This window comes from Trachymyrmex cornetzi, unplaced genomic scaffold (genome assembly GCF_001594075.2).
Source record: "Trachymyrmex cornetzi isolate Tcor2-1 unplaced genomic scaffold, Tcor1.1 scaffold122, whole genome shotgun sequence".
NCBI lineage: Eukaryota > Metazoa > Arthropoda > Insecta > Hymenoptera > Formicidae > Trachymyrmex > Trachymyrmex cornetzi.
This window is the reverse complement of record NW_017295784.1, coordinates 353190-362834: the sequence shown is the minus strand read 5'-3', so window position 1 is coordinate 362834 and position 9645 is coordinate 353190. Positions and strand designations below refer to the sequence as shown.

Below are 9645 nucleotides of genomic sequence, written 5' to 3'. Positions count from 1 at the left end.
ATAAATTAATTAAATGCCTGCTAGGGACTATTTGAGAAAATTATTTTCTTGAATCAAATAATTTTTTCTTGAAACAAGTAAAATTTTTTTTCCGTGTACGAATCGTATTTTTTTCAATGCCATCGGCACCATTACGATAAACTATACGCGTACTGTGTCACTGTAAACGTGTATTATCGTTTGTCGAGTGCTATTAATTTGTATAACGTGACAAGATAACACGTTAACGTAAGGCGATCCTACAATGTGCGATATGAAGTAATATAACGAATAAAAGCAGTTGTTCGTAGATAGTTGTCACGTATGCGGAAATATGAAGGAATTCGTAAAGTTTGCATAATAGCGGATGGTAAAAATCAATAGATGACAGCGAAATGGATTGACGTAAACTGAATCTGACAGATGATATATTTCATATAATAAATTTGATTATTAGTGATTTATATTATGATATTAACTTCGTTAGACTGATTGATTCAAGTGGTTTATGCATATAGCGCACAATCTTTATTCATTCGCTTACAATTAGTCATATCTTTCGAAAGATTATTCGGCTCATGTATAATTACAAATTAATATGAATTATTCCAAAGCATAATTAAAATGGACAAAGTAGATAATTGAAATAATATGAACTCTTTGAAATATAAATAACTGTAATATAAACTTATTTATTGAGTTGACTACGATTTTATATTATTATAAATACAAATATATATATATATATATAATTTAATGAACAGAAATCAAAAGGCACACAGTGAAATTAAAATATAAATAATATATATCATAATTACAAATTGTGATTTGAAATTATAACGAGAAATTATTACGAGGAAAGGAAGAGAAACGCAGTCTCGGAAACATTTATTTGACATTATTCGTTGACATCAGACATCTAAACAATCGCAGATTAACCTGCTTATCGACGTAGTAAGCGTATTTACAAGTTTACAAATATATAGATCAGAAGAGAGAGATCGATTGAAAGTCTTCCTCCACGGTTCAACATGGTTTGTTTAATAGGATATTTTCGGATGAAAATGGCTTCCTCTAACACACACGATCCGTGCACTTAGTGCATTTGCGCGAACACGTGTATATATGTGAGGCACACGCGTGATGTCAATCAAAATTTACGTAAAATTCGACCTTTCTCTACCAAATATCGAATATCGAACTGTTCGTATCGTGTAGTATTGGGCGGTCTTTTTACACGTCTATAAATAATCGCAATTGTTGCAACAGTCGCACGTTGTTATTAACAGACGTTAATATTACATGTAAGCAGATGGAATATATATACCGGTACGGTACGATAAATTACAAAATAATTAATGATTGTTAGTGACAAACTGTTGGAAATTATGGAGTTTCAAAATTTACATTAGAAATACGTAAATAAATCTCAGCAGATATTTTAAGGTTTCACAATGATGTATACTATACAATAATAACAATTTTATTTTCATTCTGAATTGCATTAGTAGTTGCGTAAATAAAATCAATACATTAAAATTTTAAAAAAAGTTTTAACAAAATTAATTATTTATTTTAATCGTATACTCAAATCCATTAATGTTGAAAAAATGTTTAAGAAGGAAAATTAATATATTTCACTTCCCCATATCTCTGTCAAGTTAGCAGAATCAAATAAGCAGAATCTGAAAAAGCTATTGAATTATTTTAGTACTAATTATTTTAGTACTAATTATATTTAGTACTAATCTACTTTTATCTTTCTTTTTTTCTGTGATCCTGTTAGTTTTATAGTAGGTTAGCAAAACCATTTCTTCTAAATAGTATGTGATACAAAGTTTATACGTTTTATAACAAATTAACACAAATTGAGCATTAAATAATTCATTAGGTCTTTATTACAAGTCTGCTCATTTAATCCTTCTAACTACAAAGGTTACTTCCGTGATACAAGAACTATGAGAATGAGAAGTGAATACCAAATGACGCACTACAATTTTTCTTTGTATTGTATTACTGATGATACATTCAATTAAGATATTTCCAATAGCTTCGCACCTATTTCAATGTAATTGAGTGCAAAGAGGCACGGTTTCCCAATATTTACACATAAATTATCTTATCATTTTTATCAGAGACACACATCTTGCAAACCATGCAAAACCAACCACCTAGTAACATCTTACAGCGTCATTCTATAAATATGAACTTCGAGGACATCATATCAGCGATGAAGTCACAGCGAATGAAGATCCATTAGCGATCGATTAATAATAGCCGCGACTTCGTTAAAGTCGAGATTCGCGCATCGTTAATACTCGAGGCTCTCGAGACTTTGCCCTTATCGCAAAAGGCGATTTAATTCCAACCGAGTTCTTAAAGCATAAACACCGTAATAAAAGATACCGTAATGTAAAACGGCACGCGGCGTATAGAAAAGGCGTAATGGTATTTATGTTAACGTAGTAACGACACAAGATAATGCCTCGAGTTATTGCATTCGCGATCATAAAAGCGTATAATACGTACACGCAAAGAACGGTTATATAAAAAAGCTAGATATAGATCTGAAAATAATTTTGTTAGATTATTACAATAATTATATATAGGAGCTAGTTGTTAGAATATCATTCAAACTAGTTGTTAGAATATCAAAATATCACTTTTTGTAGTATTGCTCATCATATCTAAATTTTCCACATTATTGTTTTGATGATTAACGAGAACATTTTCAGATTTACAATATAACTAGCTAAATTTTTATTTTTAGATACTTCAAAAATCGTTCTTTCCGTGCAAGAGTCAGCGCTGCGATGGCAAATTCCACCGATAAACTGTAAAACGAGATATGTTATCACACCAATAGAAATAAATCAGAAAATCAATAGATCAATCTGAAGAACACGAAGATGTTAATCAAGCTCCCTGTAGGGCGAGTCGCTGACGATATTACATGTCCATATATATATATATGTATATATATATATATATACATATATATATAACTCACTTTTATTTCGCAATAATTCATTAAATCGACGCTGCTGTTCTACGATGAAATTACGAAACTGTCTCAATAAGATTAACTACGCGAGTAACTGACGAAAAATTACGCAATTAAATGCATACAGCATTTTTATAACGTCGTAATAAACGTTATGATCTGATCAATATTTTCATTATCTGGAATATAATGAAATTGTGTCATTGGAAGATAAAAAAAAATTCTCCAACTAAGAGGCATTATCTTAAAAATAGCTTCTTCAATAAATTTGGAAATAAATTGGTAAAATAGTTTCAATCTTCAATTTCCTTCGATTTTCATATATTTTAGTAAAATATTAAATTAAAATATACATTCTGTTAAATTCATAATATTAAATTATATCCAATTTGAGTTATTTTTAATAATTTCTAAAGGTTACCGCAATTTTCCTCTATTCATAATGTTATTAACTATATAACAATAGAGTTAAATAATTTAACCCAAGAAAATGTATTATAAATTTGATTCTCAAATTTCATTTATTTACTAAGTACATACATTAATATGGACACTATTTACTTTGAAACTAATCACAGAAATGGATCGATTTACATTTAGAAGTTACATACACATGAAAGTTAAAAGTAACAAAATGTAATTTTTAATTTAAGGGATTGAATTGTCATTGATCCTTTAATATTTAACAGTGATGTTGATACTCCTAGATAAAAATTTTCGAGAACAAAGAAAAAAAACTATAAAAGAAAGATTTATAGTGAACGTCTTCAAAACGTCGATAACGTCCTACAATGATAAATAGTCACGTAGTTACGGATTAATTGCCGTAATAGGACAACGCGGAAAGTTAACAGGTCACTGCATCACTGCATCATGGTCGCTCTTATTTACATAGATATTAAATACCCTCTTGGCTCCCATTATAAACTATCCTCACGGTCGAGCTGACCTCGCACAACTTAAACGCTGCTTTCATTTAAGATCGAGCTCCAAGATCAATCCCAACAATTTGAGTTTGAAAACGTCATATAGTATGAGCGAATAGATATTAATCTTCTCGGAGACTACAATTTTGAAAAATTAGACATTTTGTAAACTGAAAAGCATGTATTTAAATTATTTGAAATATTATATCAGAATATTTAATAATAATCCATGGCAATAATCCTCAAAAAATGACATAATTTAACGAAAACTAAATAAAAAAATAAATAATTATTAAATTATATTCAATTAAAAAAGAAATTTTGACGAATGAAAATTATCTCACCTTTCAGCTAACGTTTGGCTGAATTTTTAATTTAACAAAATAATTTAACAATTACGATAAAAATAACTTAATAGAATGATAGATTAAATTACAATTATTTAATATACTATTAAAAGTTAAAAATCTGCTAAGAAATATTTCGAACAAAAAATTATCATTTTCAAAAACTTAAATACACACACCTTGTATTGTATTTATTAAAGTTATCCGAAATTCAATGTGTTTTCTAAAATCTAAACTATCCAGGATAAATTAAGTAATAAGATCTTACTGCTTTATTTGAATTAGAATCTTATTTCTTTATTTATAAACAAATTTTTATTTTTCAAATAAAAGTTTTATTATCAAGGTTTCAGTTAACAAAAAATTTCATCAGATGTTCAACCTCAAGTTGCTTCAGGAATCTGTTATTCAGATATCTCTTCAATGATATATGTATTTTTTCTATATTCTCAAAATTCTCATATAACTCAATAACTCATATAACTCAAAATTTTTTTTATATCACCTATTTTCCATTCTGTTATCATTTTTGTCTAAACATTTTTTTTTCCAGGCTAAAACATTTTTAGAAAAATTTAAATGTTACAATTTAAATTTTATCTAGCAACTGTGAATAAATATAAATAAAAATTTTTACTTCAAAAATAGAAAACTGTTTAAAAATACATGAAATTATCAGATGTTTAATTATCAGAGACAATTTGCAATAGTTACTCAATCTACAATACAAAATACTTTTATGAATAAAATGCTTCGTCATTTCCTGTTTTTCTATATTATTTTTTGTAATTTTAGAATTTGAATTTTTATACATAATCCTTTTATTTCAATACATTTTTGAGGTTTTTATCTATTGTAAAATTCTCTATCAGTGGATATAACGTACAAAAAACATAAAATTATAGAAAAAAAAATAAGAATATGTACCACAACTCTGTGGAATAGTTTTCCTTCTTTATTTTGAATATCATATTTATCATTTAACGGTGAATTTTTTACTTTCTAATCCGAGATTCAATTATAAAGATATATAAGAACAAAATTCTTCGTCAAATTTAAAAAAATTTGTCACACAACCGATATATAATAAAAGAAAAAAAAAACAAATGGGAAATAAAAGATGGCGCTAATTACACTGACGTACTTACGCGAGATGTAACTAAATTAAATGAAAGTCGAAATAATGAAGAATCAATAGCACGAGTTCAAAAAACTCGATGTTTCGCTCCAAATTTGGTTCTTTTCAGAGACAAAATAAAAGAGATAATAAGCGAATAAGGATATTATGTAATAGTGGAATGCAAAATCATTGTCAAAATAAAGTAAGCAAAAAATTTATCGAAAGTTCAATTTCTCTATTTACTGTTATTATGTGTTTCAATTTATCAAAATCCTTTTTTGTAGTTTAGTATACTCATGTGATTATTTTGTTTACGGATACTCATATCGCGCCATGCATAGCCAAACATTCTAACAGACATTATGTAAGTCGACGCAGTTGTTGCGTAGAAATAATATACATAAAAATTAAATGTAATTATAGAAATTAAACGTAAAATATAAATATAATATACATAATACGCAAACGTTCAATCCTCTAATAAAGCTCTTTAATGCTTTACCGATAGAAACGTTTGCGTGTTGCGTATTTTACATTTACATTGTTTAACACTTTTACAATATATTATTTCCACCTACTAATTGCATCAACTTATATTGGCAATCCATTTTTTCGATGTTCTTGGAGGTATAATTCTTATTAATTGTAACATCGATGTTGCACATAAAAAAATATGCTGATGTTATACGGAAAGAAACCAGTCGGATACACGCTTCGCAAATTGCCCGCCAATTATCCCGGTTCTTTCGTACCATCTCGAGATGGATCGATCTACAAGCGAACGCGTGCGTTTCCATACGCTGCGATACCATCACGAGTAGAGGAGAGAAAAAATCCTCAAGTAAAAGGTTGGATACCATACGTTTGGTTCGCCACATTTTTCAGGATCTGTTTAAGCTAGAATGAGATAGATTATGCATGAGATAGAATGAGATATTCACGCATCTCATTCTATCTTATGCATCTATCTTAGTCTAGCTTAAGCAGGTTTAAAAATATGACGGACCAATCAGAAGTCGTCTAAACGGTGTCTAATCTCTTACTTGAGAATCTCTAGAAAGAAGAATTGTAATCATCTTGAAAATAGACAAGGAATTGAACAGATCTTCGAACTCCAGATATGTTTTCAGGATTCTACGGGTATCTGCGTTCGCGCTGAGCCAGCGAGGCGATAATTCGAGAGACGAATTCCTTTGAGGAATTCAAACACGAGGAACGTCTTCAATCTTCAACGTCGTGTAAAATCGAATGAAATAACGTCAAATCGAAAAGACAAAGACGCATCATAGAGAGGCATTTATGTATAGCGGCGTACACAATGAGATTTTAAGACGTAAAATTTAAATTTTAAAGGAATCATAAAGTCGTTTGTTTTACCGATTGTGTAAGACTTGCACATGTACCATTTACATATCATTGGGCGGTATTTATAGTTCTTATTTTATTATTAAGACCATCTTAAATAATGTCTTAAGATGTTAATACAGCTTTCTTTGTTCATGACATCTTAAGACTATACCTACTTAAGATGATCTTAAATATAAGATGTATTTATGAATACCGGCCTAAGGCATATCACTACTACTTCAATATCGTACGCACACATATGTACACTGAAAGAAAATAATGTTATATCAACAGCATTATTTTAATTGAAAATGATTTTAATTCAGTAACACTATTAAAACGAATACGTCATGCTCTTGTTTTTATAAAATTTTATTTGTTTCATTAATACTGTCATTGTGTGTGTGTGTGTGTGTGTGTGTGTGTTGTGTGTGTGTGTGTGTGTGTGTGTGTGTGTGTGTGTGTGTGTGTGTGTGTGTGTGTGTAAAATTATTTTCAATTAAAATGATACTGTTAATATAACATCATTTTTTCCGGTGTACAAATTTTATAACTAACTAATCTTTCATATTAAATATCTAAAGCCTAATTCTAAGAACTCAACATTGTTTGTTCGTATAATCTCTGGTCCAAACCAAAGTACATATACAAAGTATACAAAACTTATCAATACTGACATATTAGGGAGCGTCTCTTAAAAGACACTTCCTTACTTCTTGGAAATTGACTATTACACTTCATTAAGACTGATAAAATATAATCTGTTTAAATAATTAAAAAAGTAAAAACTCATAATTTATATATTTGTGGCTTGTTTCTATACAAAATCAAATTATACAGTTACAAAAATAAAATTTTTATAATTTTTCTTTTGAAAATTGTGTAGTTTAATAATGATTATATCAGGCTTGTTAAATTTGAGCCAAAATGCGAAGCCATTGACACAAAGAAATTCAATATAGATAACGTCCAATTATAATGTCCAATAGCCCTATTAGAACTGAAGATAATCATATATTTCTAAGAAAACCTTAAAAAAAAAAGAAACTATTGCATTACATGTTATGTCTTACAGAATAGCATAAAGTATAAATCAATAAAAAATGTTCTATATCGAAAAGTGAAAAATTCTAAAAAAAATCTTATATACATTCACTTATAGATATTTTATACAAGTGACTTGTGAAAGAAAAAAAATTAAAATAAGTGTGTGGCATTACTGTGTCAATTTTGAAGCCCATTTTATCAAATACTCATTTTTGCTTATCTTACAAAGAAGTTAAGAGAGAGAGTATTGCAAAATTATAAACAGTATTACAAAAACTACTATGTTATCTGACAAAAGAAATTTTTTAATTTCTTTTTCATATTTATATGTTCTTAAAGCTTTAATTTTGGCTTTTGTTTAAGAAATATTACCTACACTGAGAAAAAAATATAGTCAATCTTAATAAATATATAGTTCAATACTGCCAACTAAACATTTACTTACAGTAAATAAATATTTGTTTAATAAAAAAAAAAGATTGTTAAATCAAATTAACATTTCTTGTATCAAATAAATATATTTTTATATTTAATAAATATTTAGTTGGAATGTATTCAACTAAATATTTATTAAAATTGACTATATTTTTTTTCAGTGTAGAAATATTAATATTTCTGAAATTTAAATTTTACCTTTTGTTTACAATATATTATCTAAAAACAAAAAATGGTATGTCGATATCCGGTGACCTTCCTGTACAGAGAGCAAATATTATTATGACGTCAGAAGCCGATAACAAAACTGTAATTTTTCAACATTTTTAGCGTAAAATCGAGCAGTTTCAACTATATTATATACTTACTTCAGTTATAAAAAATGATTTTTATATCTGTGTAGAGGCAATTAGAAAAATTTGAAAAATAATTGACAAGAACAAACGACTTTAGGATTCTTTAAATTTTAAGCCGTAAGAAATTGAACAATTATAGTTCGTCATTTTTTCTACATTCGACTGGTTAATCAATTTCTTACGACTTATACTCGCTTCAATAGTTTAATTTTAATCTCAGTTCAATTAATTTCTTTTTCTAGCTTTAATGCCCATTCCTACCAATTTATTTTAATTAACTTTAATCTCGGTTCAACTTTCTCTTCATCTTTTTCTAATTCTTAGAATTAAAAAAAGATGAAGAGTAAGTTAAACCGAGATTAAATTAAACTTAATCTACATTGGCAGAAACAGGCATTGAATCATTAAAATCTCGCTTAACGCTTTAAAATCTCATTGAAGATGCTCCTTAAGATCGACTTGAACATAACAATTTTTTCCCGCGAGTTTAGAAATCTCACGTATATCGTGATCTATCGCGTTCAGCAGATATCAGTTGTCGCGACGGCAGATAGGAAAGCCAGGCGAGAGCGGCGAAAACAGTAGAGATTTACTCCTAATCCCGATGTCGGCTTGGTACGCGCTCCAGCTTAGTAGGACAAAAATATCTCCGATGAAAGGACGCGTTCCTTTTCTTTCGAAGACACGCGCGAACAGCTGACGAAAATAACAAACGCAACGCGTACAAATACAGACACTACTCCAAACGTCACCTTCGCTCTCGAGAGGCTCTCGAGTGATTGTTTAATTACTCACCGATTCGTCGCGTCACATCGGCCGTCATGCGGAGAGAATACTCAATGTGAAAAAACGTGACGTTCCGTCAGATGTTTGACAAATGACTAGTAAATCCCGCGTGCCGGCTTTAAATCGCGGCAACAATCAGCCACTCTTGGGGCGCGTAAACACGACACCTGCCGCATACGCGGGGACAAAGGCGAAAGGCGGTAGGGGGCCGTTTTCTCCAGATTCGCCAGATCACCGCCAGATCAGATAAGATCGTGGACGAGCGCGGAGAGGAGGTGACGGGGGGGGGGGGGGGGGG

General features: G+C 29.5%; 1 protein-coding gene across 4 annotated transcripts in view; it reads right to left on the bottom strand.

Annotated features, from left to right (window-relative positions):
• fdl (fused lobes) overlaps nucleotides 1–9645 on the bottom strand; it is a 43573-nt gene that overhangs the window by 33579 nt on the left and 349 nt on the right. Inside the window, exon 1 of one of the 4 annotated variants that reach the window (XM_018520282.1) lies at nucleotides 9357–9575. The exons of the other annotated variants lie outside the window; for them this stretch is intronic. The gene's annotated coding sequence lies outside the window, so the exon portion shown is untranslated. Of the gene's footprint in view, nucleotides 1–9356; nucleotides 9576–9645 lie in introns of those variants that run through there. 4 annotated transcript variants of the gene reach the window in all.